A 27,125-nucleotide genomic window follows, 5' to 3' on the forward strand; every position below is an offset into this window, starting at 1 on the left:
CACTACATGTCATATACCTCAGTAACATATTTAAAGACACATCACCCAAAGCAGTGATAGTGAAGGCAAAGAAACAGCTGGGACTACATCAAATTAAAGAGCTTCTGTACAGCAAAAGAGACAGTAAGCAAAACAAAGAGACATCCCACCAACTGGGAGAAAATCTTTGCACACAACACTTATGATAAAGGACAGATCACAAAAATCTACAAAGAGCTGAAGACACTCAAAACAAAGTAAATAATCTAGTCAAAAAAGGGCATAAGAGCTAAAAAGAAACTTCTCCAAAAAGGAAATGCAAATGGCTGACAGGCATGTAAAAAATGTTCAACATTACTTGTAATCAGGGAAATGCAAATCAAAACTACAATGAGATACCATCTTACACCAGTAAGAATGGCACATATTAAAAAAAAAAACTAGCAACAACAAATGTTGGCGAGGTTGTAGAGAAAAAGGAACTCTCCTGCACTGCTGGTGGAAGTGCAAACTGGTCCAACCACTATGGAGACCTGTGTGGAGATTCCTTAATCTGCTAAAGATGGAGCTTCCATGTGATCCAGCTATTCCACTCCTAGGTATTTACCCAAAGGACACAGAAGCATTAATTCAAAAGGACACTGGTACCCCTATGTTTATAGCAGCACTATTTCCAACAAGTAAGCTATTGAAACAACCCAAATGCCCAAAAATAGATGACTGGATCAAGAAGACGTACATATACACAATGGAATATTACTCAGCAATCAAAAAAGATAAACTCATGTAATTTGCAGCAACATGGATGGAGCTGGAAGGGATCATGCTCAGCAAAATAAGCCAGAAAGAAAAAGAAAAATATTGGATGGTCTCACTCATAGCAGGAATTTAGAAAACCTAAATAAGGGACCATGAAAAAGACTAATTATAATAAAGTAAAAATCAAAATCAACAAGCAAGTATAAATCAGAGACACCACACTATGGGGGGTGGGGAGGGAAAAGGGAGTAGGATCAAAACAAGGGGGGTATGAATTGCATGGATACTATAACCAAGATGAAAATGCAAACATTGTGCAAAAATGAAAAATTATGTAAAAATATATAAAATTTTAAAAAAAGAATCTTCAATAGGCCACTTATCACAACCTACACTGAAAATAAAAAAGGGGGCAACCCAAGACATTGTGACATTCCCTGTGGGAACTTGACCAACTCTCGAGTTAGCACAGTTCCAACCTAGGGCAGTAGGAACTCTGTACTTTCTGTCTTCAAACTATATTACACAGCAACAGTAATCAAAAGAGTATGTGCACATTGGAAGAGCAAAAATATAACCTGAAAATATTATAATAAAAGTTAAAAGAAATCTCAGTAAAACTAACATTGGAGATCTTATGGGGATAAAAGGAGCCCTTGTACACTGTTGATAGCAATGCATACCAGACCAGTCCCTATAGAAAATAGTATGAAAGCTTTTCAAAATATTAAAAACAGATATACAACATGATCCAGCAATCACACTCCTAAGTATGTACCAATACAATACAAAAGCACTACCTTGAAGGGATATATGCACTCTTTTTTTTTTTTAAAGATTTATTTTTAATTTTTATTTATTTGTTTTATTTATTTATACAAGCACTGGGTATAGTCAGGAGCATGGGAGGGTGAGAGAATTCACCAGAGCCAGAGCGGGGAGCAGAGCAGGCAGAAGGACCGAGGTACACTGCTGAGGGGAGCAGCGGGCGGCAGGAGAGGTCTGTGCACCATGTGGGACCCTCCTCCGGTGGCCGGAGGAGCTCCGGGGAGCTGCCAGGGATCAAACTGGCGCTGCAGAGGCCGTGGGCAGCCTCGCAACCCAGCGCTCAACCGCTGCACCACCGGGGAGGCCCTATATGCACTCTTATGTTCATTGTAACCTTATTTACAACAGTCAGGTTATAGAAGTAACCTATGAGCCAAGGACAGATGAAAGCATTAAGAAGATAAAGTATATGTACACATGGGAATAATACTTGACTCTAAGAAAAGATAAGTCCCTGTGCAAACATGAATGGAACTGAAGAGGATAATGCTAAGTGATTATGTCAGAAGTAGAAATATAAATACCAGATGATTTCACTCATATGTGGAGTAGAGAATGAAAACATAGAAATGAACCAAATTAATCCAATAGAAGCCCTAGAAATTTGAATGTAGAACTGAGGGTATCAGGGGGAGGGAAAAGGTGCTAAGCAAAGCCAAGGAAGGCTCCAATGGACTGTGGGTACCTTGGTGGTTAGTATGGTGTGGTAACATACATTTGAAGTGATGAACCTATAAATCTAAATCATATGTGGTGTTGTATACCAATGTTACCACAATAAATAATACAAATATTTAAAAATGTTTCAGGATGTATAGTTGTGATAGCTGCAAAATGTGTAACCCACAGAAATACACTTAAAAATGGCTAAAACTGTAAATTTCTTAGCAATTTTTACCATAAATATTCAGAAAAATGATAAGCGACTGAATTCCTATGATTTGAAATAGAGCTGTTATTTATTAGGTGCATGACTATAGATATAACCATAAATCTCTTAACCTGTTTTCAGATTCACTAAAGGGAAATATCATTTTTGATTTCACAGGGAATAAGTATGATAACGAGAATCTGACATGTAGTGGGTGTTCTATTAATATGGAATTTATCAATATGGAGTGACATATATATACACATACATATGTTTACATATACATGAGAGTGAGAGATGGAGAATAGCTCAGAGATACTTAAACAGGTGTGTTTTTTTTTTTTCTGCTACCGCCTTAAGGAGAATTGACAAACACACAGTGTAGGAAAGTACTTGCATGAATGGATGATGAAGAAAATTAAGCAGAGGGTTAATTTGACCACTTCTAAGGGAACAGCAGTATCACTCCAATTCAAGCTTTGAACTAAGAAGGCCCAAATGTTTGATCCAAGTTTCCAGAAATATTCAGCATTGGCAATGGAAATAAAATCTTTCAGATTTGGGCAATTATGTTGTCTCTCCTAACATAGCTCACCTTTTATATTGCCTAGGGAGGATTTGTATCATTAGGAAATTAAACATCTGTGTGAATGGTAATGCAATTAAACTTTATCTTGACATTTGTGACTATTGTTTTATCTACTGAGGACAGAACAATAGTTACATTATCTGAAAAAAATGTAACAACATACATTCATATTATAATCTTTGTTTTCAAAAAACTTGGTCCAGTTCCTTAAAGCCATCAATATATGTTGTAACTTTGAAATAGACAAAAACTGGACCTACAATGCATGTTAGCTCACATTTCAGTGTCATTCTCACTGATTGAGGGCTAGAGGAGGGATGAAGATCTAAAAGATACGCAAATGCGCACACACAGCTGAAGCTGTTTCATGGTTGAATTAAAATGTGAATAAACCATTACCATGTGGTATCATTCAGCAGCATTTGCTTAGGTGAACTTTTAAGGAGAGGAGAATGCTAAAAAAAAATAAATAACATGGTGCTCTTCTTCTATCAATCAGAGTACTACCAAAATCAGAAGAAATGCAATCTGCACCAATTCTATAATAGCTTTTGTGCCTATAAAGTTATTGCAAACCCACAGAGCACATATTAATTTAAGGGCTTATCAGTTTCCATTTTCTTGTTGGTTTTTCCTAAGTCAAATTCAAAGTTAAAAACTAAAAGCAATTTTAAAATCCCAGTGTTTGCATGGCACTTTGAATTAATAGGGCAGTTATGAGAAGGAATTTAATGTGCTATTTTGTGATTCTTAAAGAATTGTAGGCAATGAACACATGCGCTTGAAAACAAAAGAGAACATTAAGTCTTGATAAATAACTCTCCATTTGTTCTATCATCACTCTTTAGCGATGGTAGCTACACATTAACTATAATAGTCATGTCTCCACCATAGCAAGAAAGAAATTGACTGAAATAGCAATAGTATGAGAGTGACTGAAATAGCAATAGTATGAGAGTGAGACAGTCAAGGAGGAACCAGGAACACCTCAATTTTAAGCATTAGCCATGGTACTTCAAACCCCAGAACACTTGCAAGAGGTCTGCTTGGAGAACATGGCCAAGTAATGTACCACATGGTTTAATCCAGGCCAGCATTTGGGAGACAAAGACCCAGTTTGTATCCAAGAATGTTCATGGGTTGATTTGTTCTCTTCTAATCTCCTTTGCAAATATGTGGTGGTTGCCCAGAACTTGGAGCACCTACATTCCAGCTAGATATATGTATTATCAAAATACAAAATACATCTGTATTTGTGTGTGTGCGTGTGCATGCGTGTTGGTAGAAAAACCATGTATAGAAAACAGGGTAAATAGGATGGGGATGAGTTTGTATAGTAAGAGAATACATGAATTCAAGTCGAGTAAAGAGCAATAAGAACAACAAAATTTGAAATGTACACTGCTTCTGATACCATCTGTATTGTTAATTGTCCCAAAAAACGCACTCTGAAACAGTGATTTAATGCAAGTAGTTATTTGCATGGTGAGTCCTGGTAGAGGGTAAGAAGATGAGAGAAAATGAATGGGAAGAAAGCCAACAAAGGATGCTTTATAGAACAGGCATCTTCAAAAGCCACCTGAAGCTCAAATGCCAGTAAGAAACACTGAGTATCAATGTAATACACAGCTTGATGTTATTCCCCCTGAGATGTTAGTGAGGTGGAATATTTCCATCATTTCCCATTGACCAGCCATTGAATGGGTGTTGTTCATGGACATGAAATGAATAAGGGTCAACTATCTGACAATGCCAGTCTGCCTTATTCACAGAGGAAGGAACTTATCAACTTCAGAAAACGACTCTAGGTAAAGAATTGCAGGTGCTTTCTGTTGGAAACTATCTGGTCATTTTGCACGGAACTAGTGAGCACCCAGGACGATGATCAGGCCATATTCAGGGTCTTCTACCTCTGGACATTTCAAAGATTAATTTATTTTTGCACACAAGAACTGGGGTACAGGACAGAGGTGCAGGGGGTGAGAGGATTCATCAGATACAGAGTGGGGTGCAGAACAGACTGGCTGAAATACACTGCTGAGGGGAGCAGCGGTAGAGACAGGAGAGGTCTGCCGCGCCATGTGGGTAGCTCCCCTGGCTGGCCGGGATCAAACTCATGCTGCAGAGGCTGCAGATAGCTTCACAGTGCTGTGATTAACCCCTTGCACCATCAGGGAGGCCCATACCTCTGGTCAATTCAAATCATAAAATAGCTCTCCTTCTGTTTTAAAGTGCCCCGTCTCATCTAATACTCAAGTTTTCCAATGTGAATCAAAGTATCAGTATTCCACCTCTCCTTAGCAAAGTGATCATTATTATTTTAATTTTTATCCCAATTACTTTCCACATGTTTTTTTGCTGCTTCCTGTATCTGATACCTCCAGAGATAGAAAAGAGAAAAGGTAAACTAGGGAGGCCAGGAAAGTTCTGACTTGTCTGGAACTACCACAAGCTGGTGTCAAGTACTCCTTGAAATTCGCCAATGTATAATGTCTGTTTATTAATGGACACTTTTGTGGTTCATTTAAGATCCTTCCCCCTCCTGGGCCTCCCCGCTGGCGCAGCGGTTGAGCGCTGGGTTGCGAAGCTGCCCGCGGCCTCTGCGGCACCGGTTCGATCCCCGGCTGCTCCCCGGCCACCGGAGGAGAATCCCACATGGCGCGCAGACCTCTCCTGCCGCCCGCTGCTCCCCTCAGCAGTGTACTTCGGTCCTTCTGCCTGCTCTGCTCCCTGCTCTGGCTCTGGTGAATTCTCTCACCCTCCCACGCTTCTGACTGTACCCAGTGCTTGTATAAATAAATAAATAAAAATTAATCTTTAAAAAAAAAAAAAAAAAAAAAGATCCTTCCCCCTCCAGCTCCCTTTATACAATCTTTTCTGACTGTAAGGTCCATAAGAAGAGAGTTTTCTCAGTTTCTCAGACTGTTTGTTCCCTGTGATCTTCCAGCACAGGTGGCCTAGGAAGTAACATGTAGCCTTGAGATGTAGTCTGCATGTGTGGAAAGCAGTAAATAATAATGTAACCCTGATGTATAGTTTGCTTGGGTAAACATACTCGTGTAAAGGGAGGCCTCTCACGGGCCACAAGTCCACTGCTGCAGGGGGCAGAGGGGACAGTGCTGCTGTAGCTACTGCTCTACTGCTGCTGCCAGCAACTGGGTGCCTGTGGGAGCCAAAGGAGGCCAATAGAGCCCACAGGAACCTAAGAGGCCTACCACCACCAGGGCCAGCACAGGGTTGCTCCCACCAATCCAGACAGACAGATAATGCTGTTGCTACCTGTGTGTCTCTTGTTGCTGTAATAAAGACATATTCTTAGCCCCACATATGGCTTCATGACCTGTTTTCTCATGTGCTGCCATTGCAAACCATGCAAGCTTGTAGCTGAGGCCCTACACTAACTCATAGCTTTCTCCTCCAGCAGGTAAACTAAATCTTCAGCTATAGTTGCCCTGTCTGGATGCTTGTTTAGCTCTCTCAATGGCCCTATTAGGAAGGATGTAAGATCACTCCATCCTGGTATGTGTGGCCATCATCTGTCACAGAAAATATTACTGGGGTTTCCCACCTGGTGCAGCAGTTGACTGCTGGGTTGCGAAGCTGCCAGCAGCCTCTGCAGTGCCAGTTCGACCCCCAGCCACCAGGTGAGGGTCCCACATGGTGCGCAGACCTCTCCTGCCACCCGCTGCTCCCCTCAGCAGAGTGCTTCATCAGTCTGCCTGTTCTGTTCTCCGCTCTGGCTCTGGTGAATTTTCTCACCCTCCCATGCTTCTGACTGTACCCAGTGCTTGTATAAATAAATAAATCTTAAAAAAAAAAAAGAAAATATTACTCATCCCTCTACTCTGACAAGCCTGAAAACGCAGATAACACAAGCAGCCAACTCTCCTTGCCCCCACCACTGTGGCAGGGACCCAGTCCACTTTTGCTATTATAGATATTCCCATATGGTATTTGCACCATCAGTCCCCTACAGCCAATCAACTGTATTACATTTATGCAACTCTTTGAATGGTCTTTTCAGAGTTCCCTTGTAGGTTTAAGGTAGTGGGAAGAAATATCTCATTCCTTTCCCAGGGTAGGAGAACGGATTTTCCCAGAATATCCTCTCCACAAACACTCTTCTCTTTTTTTCAATTCTGTATACCCAAGATTTACATGAGATGTCAAAATTACCTAAGAAATGCTTAGTCACCTACATTCTACAAAACCCTCATGAAGGTGTGCTTCATAATTCACTGTGACTTTTGATATCTACTATCATTATACATCAGATAAAAAATTGAGACCAAAAGATCCAATTTTAATTTCTTATTATAGCTATGAAAAACCAAACAATCTCTAGAAATTCAAAATGCAGGTGCATAAATATATTAAAAAACACTTGTAGAAAAATTAGACGGAAAAAGTACAGGAAAAAATGTAAGAGGAAAACAGACCCCATAACTCCAGCAACCAGAGACAAGCAACAATCTAGCATTTTGATTGATTTCTATCCAGTTTTTCTTTATTCTGAGCATACGGCTCTTTACATGTTATGGTAATAGTCTATATACAATTTCCCACTGGGATTACTTTTGATTTAACTGGCATTTTTCATATGCTTGTAAACATAAACACTTCACAAATGGGGTTAATAAGGATAAACTAACCCACTGGGGAGATGTACCACAGTTTATTTCACTCTTCCTCTATTGTTAAATATTATGATTGGCTCCAAATTTTGACAATTTTGAATAATAATACTATAAATACTTTGCCCCAAAACACATTTTCCTGGGTTTGAAATATATTCACAGACATATAATTATTGGTTTAAAAGGAAACCCTCAAGAATTAAGAGCTCTCACTAGTCTAAAACCAGGAATCTCACTGTTGTTTCTCCTTGCAGGGTAACTGTTAAAAAACATTGGAAAAGGGTCACAACAAATAAAGGTCAAGGCCCCAGTCTCCTGGTAAGGAGATCTTTGAAAGGACACGTACACAATGATCCTCACTTCTGATGTTAATTTCATGGGATTCTGCCCAAAACATTCACATTCAGTTTGTAGAAGTGAAGGTTAAAACAGCTTCAGAGACTCAGATCTTTAGGATATGACAGTGGCAAAAACCTTGACACTCAGGCCATGAATAAGACCACATGGAAGAAATGAAAATGGCTCAGCAGATCTGTGACAAACTGTCCTCCATCTAAAGCAGTGAGAAATCACTGCTCACCCTCAGGTTTCTCAGAATTACCAAACAAAAATATAATAGAATGTTGTAATGTAATGCCACATCAATAAAAAAATTAATACTAATAAAATTCCAGAGGAGATATACATAATACAGACTGTCCAGATAAATTTAAGTTTCAGATAAATAAAGGATACATATAGTATTAGTTAGTCCCAAATGTTGCATGGGACATAATTATACTGAGATATTACTGTTTACTGAATTTCTTTTTTTTTTAAGATTTATTTTCATTTATACAAGAGCTGGGGTTCAGGCCAGAGTCACGAGAGGGTGAAAGGATTCACCAGAGACAGAGTGGGGAACAGAACAGGCAGACGGACCAAAAGCACTGCTAAGGGGAGCAGCGGGCGAGACTGGAGAGGTCTGCTGCGCCATGTGGGATTCTCCCTGGCCGGCCAGGAACCAAACTGGCGCTGCAGAGGCTATGGACAGCTTCACAGAGCTGCGGTCAACCCGCTGCGCTACCAGGGAGGCCCCTGTTTACTGAATTTCTAATTTAACTGGACATCCTGTATTTTATCTGACAACTCTAGCCTCACCCAGCTGCTGCCATCTAGGAAGGCAAGACCAGGTTTGCTCATCTTTGGATCCCTCAAGAGCTACCAGAAATTTGGAGTTTATTGTGAAACTTCCTTATTTCAAAATTTTAGAAAACTGGTTCAAAATGTTTTAGAAACACATCTGGAGGCCAGATGATGGCAGTAGGCCATGAGTTAGAGATCTCTAATATTAGATTATGATCCCAAACACAAATTTAAACATATCTATGAAAGGAATAGTTCTAATACATATTAATCATATTTTTTCCATGTCAGTGATTTTTCTGAGAGCAGGTGTAGATAGAGGAAAGATGGGGGAGAAAAAAAAGATATGGCCACAGTAACTTCAGAAGAAGTTGGAAAAGAGAGAAAGGTTGGAATACTGTTGAAGAAAACACTTGGGATAAGTATTTCCTACTTTACTAGTTAAGGTAGAGCCAGGCCTTTGGCTTTGAAAAGTCACTGCATGCCCTGAAAATTCAAAAAGGTTTTATTAAATACAATCAGGTCAATCATTTCATGCATCTATCAAGAAAAACACAAAATTTTCCTTTATTTAAAACCTCTCAAAGAAAAGTATCCAAAGAAAATAAGGAAAAGTTACTTGAGCTAACATTTTCCAGAATAAAACAAAGTGTATCTTCATATAAACCTCTGTGCCAATTAAACATGTTTTTGTTCCTTTGGTGCTAAAATTAAGATAATTTTTAAGTGGAAAAATCTATATCTCAACTGGATAAGAATGATTTCCTTTGAAGTCAGCAAGCCCCGGTTTTCTAATTAAAATAAAACAATACCTTGCCAATCAGTTGTGGGAAGGAGATATTTAGGGAATCACCACGAAGCACTTCACAAGAAGCACCATTTAATATGATAAATATAGGTAGCCCGACATTTTGCTTCTCCTAAATTGAATTCAGTGAACAGGTGAAAGAGGTTTTACTTTACTTGGTGCCAAGTCTTGGTGGATCCATATAAATTGTCTGGCATACGCAGTATTGTGAATCAAACAACTTTGCTTCTGTAAAATAATTCTAGATGCAGAGTATCCTGGATGTAATTTCCAGAGTTCTGTATTCAGCAAATATAATTCTTCTTTTTGCTGCACTAAGAATAACAGCAAAATTTGTGTACTCCTTAGTGAAAATGGATGAGGTTTCTAAATATCTACAGACTCTAAATTTCTTAATAAGTTGTTTAATTAATTAACCAATGACCAATCTTTAAACTTAGTTATGGCATACTAACCAGTTAGAATACAATTGCAATCTGAATAGATATTTACTACACATATATCTTCCAATATATCAGCACTTACGATGGGAGATGTTGTAGGAAGAATTAAAAAACTGGAGCCAGACTCCATCTTCAAGAATTAAATACTACAATTGATGCTTATATTAGAAGACATGCTCTCTGGTTATCATTTAATTCAATTGTTTGTAGCAATAAACCCCAAGGAAGAGGCAAACAGGAAATGTCAGAAAATGGGTGCTGCGACTATTCAGTTTTCTTCTAGGTCATAATATCCACCATAACATTAGTAGGTTGGGTGGCTTACAAAATTGGTACATTTATTCCCCTCCTGGTATTCATGCCCTTTGCAATGTAACTTTGAGGCTCTTCCTATCAAAGTGACAATTTTACTTCCTGAATTTGAACTGATCTTGTGGTTTCATCGTCTTACAGAGGAGATATTGTGACATTTCTGTCTTCATCCCAAGAGACATGCATGTGTCCAAGTCCATTGTTTGAAACCTGCTGCCACCATGCTAACAAGCCTGAGTTGGCCTGCTAAATGATGATGAAACATGGTTCCGGCAACCCTATTTCCTTGATGAAACTGCCAGCTGGCTATATACATATGGAGAAGCTCAGCTAAAATCATTCCTGGTCAGACCAGCAGAGGCATCCAACTCATACATAGACTTGTAAGATACAATAAATGGTTATTGTTTTAAGCCATGGGCATTTTGGTTTTTTATACAGTGATAGATATTAAATACAGTTGGTCTAACTTGAAAAAAAAATAAACAAGGATTTTATTAGCAAATAAGAACACAAATTAATATCTCAAGTGTTGGGTGCTTCCCTGGTGGCACAGGGGGTTAAGATGCAACCTATGAAGCTGTCCACAGCCTCTGCAGCACAAGTTAAATTCCCCGGCCAGCCAGGGAGCAACACACATGGTGCAGCAGACCTCTCCTGACTCGCCTGCTGCTCCCTTCAGCAGTGTATTTCAGTCAGTCTGCCTGTTCTGTTCTCCACTCTGTCTCTAGTGAATCCTCCACCCCCCCCCACAACTCTGGCCTGCACCCCAGCTCTTGTATGCATAAATAAATTAATCTTGAAAAAGTATCTCAAGTGTTATAAGAATATGAGAAATGCTTCAGGAATGAAAGCATTTTTAAAATACTTAGGTGGACATAACATTAGTTGAATACAAAGGAGTTGGATAGAGCTATAAAGATTGTTGTACCATATTACAGTAAGAAAGGGAGAAATAAATTTGCAATAGCTTGCCTCCATATTCTTTTTCTTACTGATGGTACAGATAAAAAAAACAGGTAGAATGTTTTCACTTCAGGTTCCAATGTACTATGTGAAAAAAATCTGAAACTGAAGTGGATCTAATAAAAAAAGATACTACTTAATAAACATATATCCACAATGTCACTTTATTTTTTAAAAGATTTATTTATGCAAACAAGAACTGGGGTACAGGCTAGAGGTGCAGGAGTTGAGAGGATTCACCAGAGACAGAGTGGGGAGTGGAACAGGCAGATTGAAATACACTGCTGAGGGGAGTAGTGGGAGAGTCAGGAGAGGTTTGCTGCATCATGTGGGTCACTTCTCTGGCCTGGGATCAAACTCATGCTGCAGTAGCTGTGGATAGTTTCATAGTGCTGACACCCAAACCCTTGCACCACCAGTGAGATTCCACAATGTCACTTTAAATGCCAATTTATTAAGGATTTCTAGGGACAGGAGCTGACCTTTTTCTTCATTCAAAATAAAATATTTGGGTTTATGTGGTACTTTTGATTTAAATGTCATTGATTTTCAACAAATGATAACAAGAATGCTGGTACTGAATATTCCTGGTTATATTTTTTCCTAGAATGCCAAATCACATAGAATTTTAGATGGAAAGTTATGATTGAGGGGTAAATACTACACACAGTTAAGGATAATGAGCAGCCTGAACTTCAGAAAATATCATAGTGATTATTATTTCAGAAAATTTACAAATGAGAGAGAAATGACTAATTCATGCTGCCCTGAAATTCTGACAAGGTAGTATGGGTAGTTGATTCACTCCTAACTTTGTTAAATTGACCATCTTACCAAAAGCAATCTATATAATCAATGTAATGCCTATAAAAATTTCAATGGCATTTTTTCAAAGAAAAAGAATATAATTGAAATTTATATAGAACTAAAATAGACTCTAAGTAGCCAAATAAATCCTCACAGAAAAGAACAGAGGTATCATACCCCCTTACATCAAGCTATACTAAAGCTACAGCAATCACAGTAACACAGTATTGGAATAAAAATAAACACACACCAGTGGAATAGAATGGAGATTTCAGAACTAAATCCACAGTTGTTTTTTTTTTTTTGTGGGACCCTTGCTGGCGGCCGGGGAACAAACCAGCGCTCAACCACTGCGCCACCAGGGGAGGCCCCCCAAAATCCACAATTATATGGCAGTTAATGTATGACAAAGGAGCCTAGAGAATACAATAGAGAAAGAAAAGTCTCTTCTACAAGTGGTGGTGTGAAAACTTGATGGCCATATGCAGAATAATGAAATCATACCTATCTTACCCCATTCACAAAAATTAACTCAAAATGGATTAAATATATGGATATAAAAACTGAAATCATTAAATCCATAGACAAAAGTATAGCAAATCTAACCCATGACATAGCTTCAGAGATGTTTATGGGGCTTGACTTCAATGGCAAGGGAAACAAAAGCAAAAATAAACAAATGGGATGATATGAAACCAAAAGCCTTCATTAAAACACAAGATACCTTACTGAATGCGAGAAAATATTTGCACATCATAGGGTCTTACAGTCATGTCTACAAAAAGCTCAAGTGCTCAACAAAATGTAACCAGATAACCCAATCAAAAAATGGAGAGAAGAGTTAAATAGACAGTTCTTCAAAGAAAACATACAGTTGGCCAACAGACATGTGAAAAATGTTTATCAAGTGTAAATGGAGGAAAGATGGGGGTCAAAAAAAACATACAGTTTCACGTATTCCATCAGGGAAATATAAATCCAAACCAATACTGAGATACCACTTCACACCTGTGGGAATTGTCATATCAAAAAAACTAGAAACAACCAGTGTTGGAGAGGATATAGAGGAAAAGCAAACTTTGAATGTTGGTGGTGGGAATGTACATTCCACAGGGAACATACAGTCCCTATGGAAAAGAGTATGGAAGTATCTTAAGTATCTAAAAATAGTTGCCATACATCCCAGGAATTCCACTCCTAGATAGCTATCTGAAAATGGAAAAACACTAAATTGAAGGAATATATACACTCTTATGCTCATCGCACCATTATTTCAATAGCTAAGTTATAAAAACAACTAAGTACTCAAGGACATATGAGTAGATTAAAAAGTGGTATATATACACAAAGGAATACTACAGTGCTATAAAAAAAGAAAGGTTGCCATTTGTCACAATATAAATGGGGTAAGGGGATAATTCTAAGCAAAATAAATCAGAGGGAGAAAAACAAATACAGGATTTTTTCATTCATATGTAGAATATAAAGACACAAAACAAGGAAATGGACAAAATCAAACAAAACAAACCCTTGAAATCTGACTGTAGAATCAAGGCTTCCAGAGGTGGAGGGAGATTAGGAAGCAAAGAGGGGAGAATCCCAACAGATTATGGTAGAGGATTATGGGTGCTTTGGTGGTGGGTGTAGTGTGGTCCATAAATCTGAACCTCTAAGTCACATACAGTGCTGTAAACCAATGTTACCTCAAAAATGTTAAGAATAAAAAAATCAAATTTTCTGGGAAATAAATATCAATATATAGATAAAATGTAAACAAAATTAGCCAGGAGAAGCCGTGCAAATAAAATAGAAATGTAAATCTGAGAAACACACATTAAAAGAATGGGAAGTCCATGGGACACTAACAATAAATGAAACAAACAAAAAAAAATTATCTTGAACGTGTGTGGTCTTAGGAGTAGTGATGCTACCAGGATAGTCTGCGGCAAAGTGGCCCTATACATTTGTGGCAAAAGTGGCTGGGAAAGATTATTTAAATTCTGTTTTTGCTAATCCCCCAGAATCCCTTGAGAGGATCACTGCAGGTGTTACTCATAGATATCAGCAATAATGGTGTGGCTCATGGAAAAGTATCAGGAAGATTCATTTTTTCCCTCAAATTTTATGTTTGTCAGTCATTTACATATCTATATAATTGGGGATACATCTTCACACCTCCATATGCACACATGCCAATGTCCTACCCCCTTCTTTTCTCCATTCTCCCTCCCCCCACTTCCCCACCCCAGCTTGCCTCTGGTAACCAGCATTTGTTTGAGTCTAAGAATGACATTTACTGAGCTTTACCAGTTTATGTTCTTTGGTTATTTATATGCCACAAAAATAAGCAAAATCATCTAGTATCTGTCTTTCACTTTCTAACTTATTTTGCCTTTAAAGCTTGTGGAACTAGTAACTGAAGGAAACAGGTCAGGCTGCCCTGCCCAGACTCAGGCAGTCACTCCACCACTGCTCCTCCCAGTGGAAAGCCACTGGATTAAAGCCATGGAGTTTACATCTTCATGATAATCTCAGATCAAGCAAGTAGCCTGAAGTAATGGCAACAAATACCAGTTGTTCTAAGGATCTTTGAGGGAGATGGGGCTTTTGGATTCATACAAATTACTTTCTAGACATTTCCTTTTGAAAGTTTCAGTTGGCACCTTGGTTTTCATAGATCCAAAATAGAGTTTGCCTTCTCTTTCAAATATACTCTTCTTTCATTTTCTCTTATCTGAGAATGGAACTATCATATAGCAATGTAAGCCAGAAACTTGAGATTTACCCGACTCTTACAAAACCATTTGTTACTAAATCATGTCATATTTTCCTGCTGATATTCATTTTCTTCATTTTCACTGTTTGTGCCCTAAATAAACAAATATATATAAACAATATATATATAGTGTCATATATGTTTGCTGTCAAATCATCATTATTCCTGCCTCCATTAGCATCAAAATGAACTTCCAAAAGAAAAATCTGACCACATAGCAGAATTAAACCTTCAAAATCCTTCTCTATTTCCTTATTATATCCTGTCTAACACTATTTGGATGTCTGCCTATTATTTCACTTCATAATATCGATGATAACTTTTAATGAATGTTTCTGAATTATCTGTTTTAAATTATTTGCACATTTTCCTATTTTATTGCCTCACTTCCAAGACCAGTCATATTCCAATGAAGGAACTAAAAATGCTGGAGGAAGACTACTCCTCAGTTTGATCATTGGTGACCGTTTTTTTTTCATTTTTGGTAACTGCTCAACCACCAAAGGAAAGTCCCAGTCCTTGAAGCAGGGTGACTCATTCTCTCCACTGAAGGAGGCAGGATAGAGCAGGACTTCCTGTTGAGTTGACACCTGACTCTTCAATCTAATACAACTGTGCTGGCACAAGTTTATTCGTATATTAAATATATTAGCTCATCAGTGGTTACTGATGAGGTAGAATAAAGGGAAATGAAAGTTCCTATTAATTTTGACTCTTCCTGGAGTCTCAAAAAGAAGGTTTTAAGGAGTTAGCTAATAGCACCCTTATAGACATTCCTTGAATCGTGATCTCTCTCCTATATCCTGAGGCCTGAGGCTATCTTATCCGTGAGTGTTCTTCTACAAATTCTTACACTGTCATCTTCCCCTTTCTGTGTTACAAAATGCACCTGTAATCACAAGTTGGATCTTTCACCCTGCATTCATTCTTCCCCTAATTCCAGATATATGCACAAATCTATAACATTCTATCTGGAGGAGTAACCTGGGATCTGAAAGCCAGTGAGAGAAGTCCCTTAGAAGAAGAGCAGGTAGGGAGACTTAAGAGCTGCAGGTTCTATATTCCAACCCAGAATTGGTTCTGCCAGCTTGTATTTTACTTTTGATGTCTCCACAAATGTAAGATAATAGTTTATCTGTTTGTTTTTTAATTGAGGTAACACTGGTTTTGAATAACATGAATAACACTGCATTTTATTCATGGGCATAGAATTACAGCTCTTCAGATGTATGTTACCACCTCTCACCCATTGCCAGGGCACCCAACTTAGTCCACTGGGTCCCCTCCATATCCTGGTCTCCACCCTCTCAATCGCACTCTGGTAGCCTTAATTCTGAAGTTAGATTTCTAGGGTTTGGTTTTGTTCAACCGCTTGTTTTGTTTCTCTATACTGCATGTATAAGTGAAGCCATGTGGTAATTGTTTTCTCTCCTTCTGACTTTGTCTACTGAACCTACTATTAAATAGAAGATCTTTCCCTAAGAAAGGAATTCATTTGGGACCTAACACTTTTGATATCAAGGCACATCTCCTTTCTCTCAGCATCAGTGAGTCCCCTACTGCACACTTGCTTGTTTGGTTTATTTCTAGTCTTTTGTGAGCTCAAGAAAACCAAGTGAGGGCAAGAAAAGGGAGAAGAAGATAGAGGGAGGGAGGGAGGGAGGGGGGAGAGAAAGAGAGAGAACACATTACTTTTAATGGCTTCTCTTTTTGGAAATCCTCAAGGATTCAATAAAATTTTTGAATGTCCTTAATTTTTATCTCATGGAATTTGATGATAGGAAAAAAGAAAAGAAAATGATAGCTAATTCTTCCCAATACATTTCTTTTTGACCCTCCTGCACATCTAGGCTTTTGCATCTGACTTATAACATCTTATTCCCCCTTATTCTCTAAAGTCGCATATGTCATTGTTCCATTAAGAGCTTAACATATAACTTCCTAAATAGGTGATGACTGAACAAGGAATCTCAGTTCACAATGAATGTGCATGACTAATGCGGAAAAAAAACCTCAATTCTTATTGTGGTATATTTTACCTGCTACACATTTGGTTTACAGAAATTGGTTGTTTGGTATTTCATAAAATATATAAGAAAGTAATATATTAACTATTACCACAAGGCAAAATACTGGCACACTAGTGCTTCAAAACATGCCCTAGTCAACTCAAAAGTACTTTTGTTATAAGACACTTATGCCAGTCAGGTTTACCCAGTGGCTCCTCTAGGTCTGTACATAAGGATCACAGGGAACTGCTGTTGCATGCTGAGGAAGAAACCAGACTATTAATCCCTGATCACAAGCTTTTTGATTGAATTCTCAGATCCCAAAGGTAAAATAACTGAAATCCCCAGACATTCTAGAATGTGGCAATTAAATATAATTTAACTAAAATGATCTACCTCTTGCCAAGTAATATTATTGCATTTGCACTCATCTATATTTCTCCACCAGGACTTATAAGCACCCACTGTTTGTTAGCATTGTCCTGGCCATTTTAAGGATTTCAAATAGATGATGATCTAGGTGGTAAACAGGCAATATTATACAAAAACTACTGGGGAAAAGTACAATAACACTATAAGCACTAAGAAAAGCTATTCTCTGTAGTTTAAAGATTCAGGGTTAGAAACAGGCAGAGGCAAAATATATTACATTTTCAAGCTGCACCTTAAAATCTGGGTAGAAGAACAGAGAGCAAAGCAGGGAAGTCAATGGAAATGCAGTCTTCAACTCCATCTCCCAAACACCAAATTATATCTTTGACTCTACTTTTAATAATACCAAAATAAAGGGCACTTAAAAAACATATGAAAATATATTTGCCTCGACCAAAAAATGCGTATAAAAGATTAAATAAAAATTATATTGTTTCTTCAACATTATTGCAAGCTTTCTGTTTTGTTTTCATCTCTTTATAGTGAAATGCAGAAAAATATTTGGGTGAAGAACAGTAAATTCATAAATGACAATTGTAATTTATAACTTATGATTTATTGTTACTATTAAAAATTCTGACTATGTGCCAACTATAGAGTGACTCTAATATTGTTTGTGCATCTTTCATAAATATATCTGGAATTCATTGATCATGATCAAATAAACTGACCAAAGAATCTAGGGAACTTGACACTTCACATGACACTATTCAGTATTGCTGAGGCTAGAGGAATGATGAGAACTAGAAAATTTTAAAGTTTATAAAACAAAAGGGAAAACAGCTGTAAAAATGAGATTCAAATAGACAAATTTGTCTAAAGAGAAAAACAGATGTTGCTCAAATTTATTTCCTGTTTCTTCCTGTCAATGATGTAACTCTCTGAACTCAGTCATTAAGCCCAGATGGTTCAGTCAAAAGTAGATTGTGGCCAGGAACCTCATCTCAACCAATTTTGGTTACAAAATATTAATTTATTATTATTATGTTCCAGTCTTCATGTGCATGACTTCAATTCATAAATTTCAAGGGGGGAAAAAAACCCTGTTTTTAAAGGTTTACTTAAAACTATCCATATCTGATCAGATTTAAACAAGAAATTATTTTTCAAAATTATCAAAAACCCAAGCCACAAGCTTTGGTGCTCCTCTTAGCTGCATTCATGGGAAAATGAATTATATGATTAGGATTGCAAGTACATAGCATATTACTTAATCTAATATTAGATGGGGCTAAAACTAAGATGAAATACACTTATCAAACAAGAAATTTAAAAATTAAAATAATGATAATCATTTTAATCAAGAAGCATGAACATAAACAAAATAAGAAATTAATAAAAGTAGACAAAAACTATAAAATATTAACAAAATCAAAAGTAAGATCCCTGAAAAGATTAGTGAGTTAGATGTCTGACAAAACCAAACAAGTGAGGGGCCTCCCCGATGGCACAGTGGATTGAGCGCCATGCTGTGAAGCTGTCCGCAGCCTCTGCAGTGCAGGTTAGAATCCTGGCCAGCCAGGGAGAAACACACATGGCATGGCAGACCTCTCCTGCCTCTCCCACTGCTCCCCTCAGCAGTGTCTTTGGTCCATCTGCCTGTTCTGCTCCCCACTCTATCTCTAGTGAATTTTCTCACCCTCCGGCGCCTCTGACTGTACCCCAGTTCTTGTATAAATAAATAATTTTTAAAAAAACACCAAACAAGTGAAAAATAATCAAAGCAATAAAATCAGACAGATAATAAATAACCATAAACACAGTAGATAAGCAAAACTCAATGAAGTAAAATTATGAATAACTATTTACTAATAAATGAGAAAATTCAAACTAAATAGACTCATCTTGGCAATAAACAACACTGCAACTACCAAAGTTCAGCATTTATTTAGGATAAAACTTAAGCTAAACAGAGGAAAAATTCCTACCTTGAAAAAGGCTATAATTCAGAGAAATACAGTAGATATATTTAATGGGGAAGATGAATGTAAAGGCATTTTAAGAGCACTAATTAATAATGATATCTATTATCACCTGTATTGAATATCAGAGTCTGGCCAATACAATAAGCATATTAAAATAAATAAAAGTTTCAAGGAGCATTAAGGGAAACTTCATAGAAAAATCTCATAGAAAAAAAAGATTTCTACATAGAAAAATCAGCAGAAAGATCAGAAAAATCATTAGTTTCAATAAAAATTTTAGCTTGCTAATATCGAGATAATTATTTAGAAATACACTGAATTTCTTGATATCAAAAGTTAATGGAAAATATATTTAGTAGTATTCTATTAGTAACAAAAAGTGAAAGTAGCAATCATCTCATCAAAAATAGAAGAGTTCTCTAAAGGATACAAAAAAAATAAATCAGTGATGAGATTCTATGCTGTTGGATAGAAGACAATATTATGAAAATATTCTTTCCTAATTAATTAATATGTTTATTTCAACCATAAGTCCAGTTGGGTTTTAAAGGAAATTTAATAGCAGCATTCAAAAACTTCTATGAAAGAATAAAAACCCATGAATATCTAAATATAAATTATGAAAATAAAATGTATAGCAAAAATAAACCAGATACTAAACAAACTTTGAAATAATGGTAAGTGGTCTATGTGACAGAACTAATCAATAAGTCAGTGGGACCAAGTATAAAGCTTTGTGCAGACCTGAGCACTTAGAGATACTTAACACTGACTAAAGGTTAGACTTTGGCTATATCTGCAATAGTTCATTATGAGGAAAAGAAGGAAAAAAGACTTATGGAAAAGATGACAAAATTATAAGAGTTGTCTCAAAATATGGAAGTAGCAACAACAGCAAGTTTTTCCAATCTCTCTGAATCCCTCCATTAAAAACAGAACAACTTAACAAACCCAAAAAACCAGTGGAGATCTTCACAACAAAATTAGGTGACAAGGAGTCTCCACAAAATCCCAAAATACAAAAAGGTGGGGATAAGTAATCTCTGAATGGTATTTTAAGCATGAGTAAGTTGAAGTCACAGTGTCTCGTAGGATATTTGGATGCTAAAACTATAAAAACAAAATCATAAAAAGTGATTACTCTAAACAAGATAGCAATTACTTATGGCAAAGTAGGGGAGGGGGAGGCCATTATGAATGAAATGAAGACTGTAAAAGGATTTCTGGAGTGTAGGGCAATGTTCTATTTCTTGACCTGGTGATATCTGACTTATAATAATTCTAAAATTTGATCATCATTAAATGGTGGTAGAATGTGGAAACTTGTCATATATTTTTTGCATTAAAATTTCTCAAAAAGTTGCAATAAAATATAGTGATAGATTCACCAAAATAACAAGATACTGGCATACATATTTTCCTCAAAGATCAAAGTAATAATCCAGAAAAAACACTTGCCATCTGTTTCCCTCAGCCTAGCTTTAAGAATAAGTTCTGAGCTTCTTTTCTTTGATAACTATACATGCCTGATCATAAATAATAAAATTACATACACAGAGTTCTATATTCAAAAATATTGCTCATTCAAATATCTGGAACATCCCAATAAATTTTAAACTAAAATATTTATAATGTATTATCTTTCAGAGAATTAGGTGATATCTAGCAGAGATTTTATAATGAACTACTTTCAAAACAAAAATTATAATCTAGGGCCTCCCCTGGTGGCGAAGTGGTTAAGCTCTGGGCTGCGAAGCTGCCCGCAGCCTCTGCTGCTCCGGTTCAATCCCCAGCCGCTGGCGAGGGTCCCATATGGTGCAACAGACCTTTCCTGCCACGCCTGCTACTCCCCTCAGCAGTGTATTTTGTCAGTCTGCCTGTTCTGTTCCCCGCTCTGGCTCTGGTGAATTGTCTCACCCTCCCACGCTTCTGACTGTACCCAGTGCTTGTGTAAATAAATAAATAAATCTTTAAAAATAATTACAATCTATCCAAATTTTACATTTATGTCCCAGAGATGACAGTAAACTCATACTAAGTGTGTTCATTATGTCAGAAACGACTTAGAAATTTATTTTCACATATATTATTAACATGTATCATATGTATAGATCTTTTCAACATATCTATCCAGGAAATCACATGCATTGAATATTACTTTATTTAATTTTTTTAACTTCAGAGGGTTAATTAATCAAAATTACATAGTAAATTAAAGAAATAAAATTCAAACAAGCATTATCTTTCTCTGTCTAGTGGCTTGGATAAAATCCATGAAATTTTAAGGAATATGATACCAAGCATCAGGAAATCACAAGATAGATCTTAGAATCAAAAGGAACTAAAAGGGATCTCGAGAGCTACTCACGAATGGACATATCAACGAGACAAAAAATAAAGACACTAGAGAGCCCTAAAGAAAGACATACATAGCAGAAATTCATGAATAGTCCCTTCAAAGTGCTACTGTCAAGGGGGGAAAAATGAATTCCAATCCTATGTTAAAAATATGACATAAAAAATAAATACAAAATAGTCATGCCATAAATGAAGCATTTATGTAATTACATAGCACATATTCATGTAGCAATATACTGACAAAGAAATAGAATATAAATTCTCTAGAATTCTTGAAATATCTCTCATTACAAACCAATCATTTCTTTATAGAGGTAATCAAATTTCTGGCTTTGCAAAAATAATTTTCTTGCTACTGTTAAATTTATATAAAGTTAAAATGATAGCAAAACTCCAATGAACATCCTTTACTTTTATTCACTAAAGTAAAACTCAAATTTTAGGGAAAAACTGAGCAAGGAGAGGGGTAGAGGAGAGAGAGAGAGAAGAAGAGGTGACAGCAGGATATAGAGAGAAGGAAGCAATGGAATGATTTGGATTGACCCAGCTTCGGCAACATTCACCCTTAACTGAGAGTCCAAACAGACCAAGATTAAATCAGAAGAGAGCTAGTATGTATAACAATACGATGTGCCAGTATCACCAGAAATATGAATCATGTTGGTCAGAAAAATCTTACAGATTTCTACTACATGTATGAAACTTCCTATTGTGCCACTATAGAGTTTCTATATAGCAAAAAGAATTCTAAATGTCAGAAAACTATCCAATTTGGGACCACATATCTCAATCCAACAAAAATTGAAATCTAGTCTCATCTTTTGGCATTTTTTCCAGTGCTATAATTTCTCCATTTTCTTTATAGCAGAATTTTTAAAATCAATTCTGCATCTTCTGAGGAACTAATTAAAACCCCTATAACTAGTCTCCAACAGACTTAAGTATTGGTACACACAAGTCACTATGACAGTCTCTGTGCTAAACCTTAACATAATTTTCTTTCAATGAGCACCTAATCTGAACTATACACTGTACTAGATACACACATTTACTACTTTAATTTTCATGATGATCCCATGATACAGATATTATTAAGATTTGTAGAAGAAAAATAACAATCATTATAAGATCTCAATCCCTTTACATAACCTAGGGCACAAGCGAAAGTACACTGATCACTTGAGTTTTATTAGACATTCTTAACCCAAAGAGAAGAAGAAATTTGGAAATTAAAAGAGCAGCCTAATTGTGAATTGAAATTTGTTCTTCATTTAAGGTACTCTATGGGAAATAGTCTGTATTAACAAGATTTGTATCTTAAGCAAAATTTGCCAAATTTGATGGCATGAAATATGTTGAGTTTAACAGCAGAAATTATTTCTTTAGAAACAATATCTAAGTACATTACCTGGATTTTTGGGAAAATTTAAGCTTATTTTTTTTACCACTGATTATAAGATCTCTATATGATTATATACCCCAGAATTTTAATTTTATACTAATAGAAAATGAGATGATGGGACACATAGCATATTGTTAATCCAATGGAATTCAGTGAATCACATTTCCCAGTATCTGCATTCATGTGTGTACCTTTCGCATATAGTCTTGATCATGTGACTAGTTTAATTAAGTCAATGGGGAAAACACATAGACATTAGGGCTTGCCCTCATGAAATATTGTTGGCACCAGGTAAGGAAGCCCATCCTAGACTTCTAGAGAATCAGAGATTACATGGAGAACGAAGCAGCGATCACAAATGTCCCACTCAAACTGACATCCCAACAGACACTCTAGCTAAATAAATCTGCATGTTGAAATGAGGCAAAAGCTACAGAAGAACGACTAAACCAACCAGAGGAATTGCAAAAACTAGCAATTATTCCTTGCATTGTCAGTAATACAGAATTAATTTAAAAATCCATACCAGAATTGGACGGCTACCGTAACACAAACCTAAAACTCGTGCTGTTGACTTTGGGACTGGGCAGTAAGTGGTCTCTAGAGCAGCGGTGAGGAACCTGCTATTTGATGCTAGAAAGCTGTCTAATAGTATTGAAGCAATGGCAAATGTCTTCTGACGTATTTTTGAAAATAGAAAATACACCTAATGGTTCTATAATGAACATGTAAATCTGGCTGGCAGGATGTTAAAAGTGTCAACTGTCTTCTTTAGGTGTATATGCTAGAATAAGGGAAGAGAAAGAGAAGCTAAATTTCAGTTTGCAAGGTAAATTTAGAGAATATATAGAGAAATTAAGAACTGCTTGGATGGAAAATAAAATTATTTTACATAGTCTCTCCAACTGGCAGAAGATTCCCAAGATAAATATACATTTAAAGCACTTATCAAATCAGTGGCCTGGCTATAAGGCACTTTGTTAGACCTCAAAAGGAGTTAAGGCAGTGCCTAATAGATTCATCCATCTATTACAAAGGCATCTATGACTCTTACAAGCAGTGCCTTACAGCACCACATATGGAGTCTCAAGTGGAAAAAAGAAGTCTGCCTTAAAAATAAGCGAGACATGGCTGTGGGGGCATCAAGTTAATTCCAATTTGATTTATGAAAAGATCACAAAATTTTTAAGGAAATCCATCAGTTTGGATTAAAGGGGATAATGTTAGTTTAAAAGGAAAAGGAGCCTCTGACTCCCCAACCTACAAAGGCTAAGAAAGGTACTCAACTATAAATGCAGGCTATTTCTAATAAATAAGGAGAAAGATGTCTCATAGACCAGAACCAAGTTCTCAAAGACAAGATCCAAGAGCAACAAAGAACAATGTTTTAGATAAATGACTCCCAAGGAGGAGAACTGGACCCTAATCAGGAAATATTCCTTGCTCCCTATGTGGGAGGTCTCATAAGATGTGCCTGTTTGGTATTTTAGAGTTGATGTGGTCCTGTGATGGCTATGTTCTCTCCTTCTTCCTCTTTTTGAGTGGGTATGTCTATTATTGTTAGTATGTCTATTGCTATCACCTCTTCCTTATTCACTATTGTATGCTAAATATGTGAGCAGAAAATTTATTGTTTTAGGCATGAGTATTTGGATCAAGAGGAGCTCCATCCAAATGTCTTATCCTTTTTAAAAAAAAAAAAAGATTTATTTTTGCATACAAGAGCTGGGGTACAGGCCAGAGATGCAGGGGGTGAGAGGATCACCAGAGACAGAGTGGGGAACAGAACACCCAGACTGACTGAAACACACTGCAGAGGGGAGCAGTGGGCGAGGCAGGAGAGGTCTGCTGTGCCATGTGGGTAGCTCCCCTAGCTGGCTGGGGATCGAACTCGTGCTGCAGTGGCTGCGGATTGCTTCATAGTGCAGTGCTTAACCCCTTGCGCCACCAGGGAGGACCCCCAAATGTCTTATCCTTATCTAGATCTTATTCTGGTTGTGAGATCATTTGTTTCTTAACTGATGTTATGACTAGTTGAAGCTATAGGTGTTCAGGAGTTGACTAGTGTATTTTGTGTATGGGGAAGATATGAATCATTGAGTTTATAACAGATTATTTAAGTGGAATCCAACATACCTTCCTATAATGTTAATTTTGTGAGATTCCTTCTCTCAAGACATTTACTTTTGCCAATGGGACATAAGCAAATGTAGCACAAGAAGAGAATTGATAAGCATTTTTTTTTTTATAAGCACGACCTTTCTGTGCTTGATTTTTTTCTTTTTTTTAAATAAATTTTATTTTTATATTCCCCATACAATTGCAACCCCCTTATTTTGACCCCAATCCCTCCCCTCCCTGCCCCTCACCCCCCATAGAGTGTCTCTGGTTCATAGTTTTTTGTTGATTTTGATTTTCACTTTCTTATAGTTATTCATTTTCCCGGTCCCTTATTTAAGTTTTCTAGATTCCTGCTATGAGTGAGACCATCTGGTATTTTTCTTTTTCTTTCTGGCTTATTTCGCTGAGCATGATCCCTTCCAGCGCCATCCATGTTGCTGCAAATTGCATGTGTTTATCTTTTTTGAATGCTGAGTAATATTCCATGGTGTATATGTACCACATCTTCTTGATCCAGTCATCTATTTTTGGGCATTTGGGTTGTTTCCAAAGCTTAGCTATTGTAAACAGTGCTGCTATAAACATAGGGGTGCATTTTTATATTGAGACTTAAGTTCTTGAGACATTGCTGCCATCATATGAGGAAGCCCAGTCTCACCCTCTGGAGGATGAAAGACCTCATGAGAGACATCAGTCAACTTAGTTGTTTCAATGGAATCCAACTGGCAGCCAATTTTCTAGCTGGGTACAGCTATAGGAGTGAATCCAAATGAAAACAAAGAACGACCCAGCTGCAGGTTAGGAACCAGTGTCAATTCTGTAACCCTTATCATTCCTAATTACTTCTGAAAAAGAGTGAACATTCAATTAGTACTGGTTAATTGATTGGAAGTCCCGTCCATATAAATTTTTTCCCAGGGATACTTATCTTTAATAATTTATATATTCATAGATGTATAGTATACTTAAAAGCTCTTTAGAGAATAGGAATTTAGGGGATTTTAGCAACGTGGTGGCATAATGAAGATACCAGGAACATGCCCTCCTAGTTATTCAGAACCAAATTGCCAGCATACAAAATTAAACAACCCCTGAAAGAAAAATGTATGACTGTTACATATATCAGGTGAAAAGGCATGGCAGAAAGGGGTAGGAAAAGCTGTAATTGAATTGTGTTTACAACACTGGGACAGTACAACCGACAAGAAGGAGAGGCAGCTGCTGTTCACAATCCTTCTGATATTGTTGACTCAGGCACATACACCAACATATAGGACTTTGGAGTTGGTACACAGGACAGTGGGAGCAAGACTGAAGAACTCAAAGAGTGGGAGTTCAGATTAATGACTTAATCCTGAAGCTTCCAATCTATTAGAACTGGAACCCAAATCATCAGAAAAAATCAGGTACATGTACTATGTCTTCTCATGGAAGAGTCTATTATTTATAGTCACAGGCAGTGATAATAAGAACACCTGCTTTACCCTCACCCAGGGTCAAAAAACTAAGACAAAAATTTGATGTTCTCACTCATCAGAGCTTAAGCTCCTGAATCTTAAACAGGAGCAAGCAACCCAGGGTAAGGGCCCATACTCAAAAAAAACAGAGAATAAATATAAATACATACAAGCAAAGCATTTGGTAATATTCAGCACCCATTTGTGTTAAAAAAAAAATTGTAAACAAGGGCCTCCCCCGTGGCGCAGCGGTTGAGCGCTGGGTTGCGAGGCTGCCCGCAGCCTCTGCAGCGCCGGTTCAATCCCCAGCTGCTCCCCGGGCCACCGGCGAGGGTCCCACATGGCACGCAGACCTCTCCTGCCGCCCGCTGCTCCCCTCAGCAGTGTACTTCATCACTCTCTCTGTTCTACTCTCCGCTCTGGCTCTGGTGAATTCTCTCACCCTCCCGCAACTCTGACTGTACCCAGTGCTTGTATAAATAAATAAATAAATAAAAATCTTTACCAGAAAAAAAGAAAAA

The sequence above is a fragment of the Talpa europaea genome (genome assembly GCF_964194135.1).
Source record: "Talpa europaea genome assembly, chromosome: 5".
Lineage (NCBI taxonomy): Eukaryota > Metazoa > Chordata > Mammalia > Eulipotyphla > Talpidae > Talpa > Talpa europaea.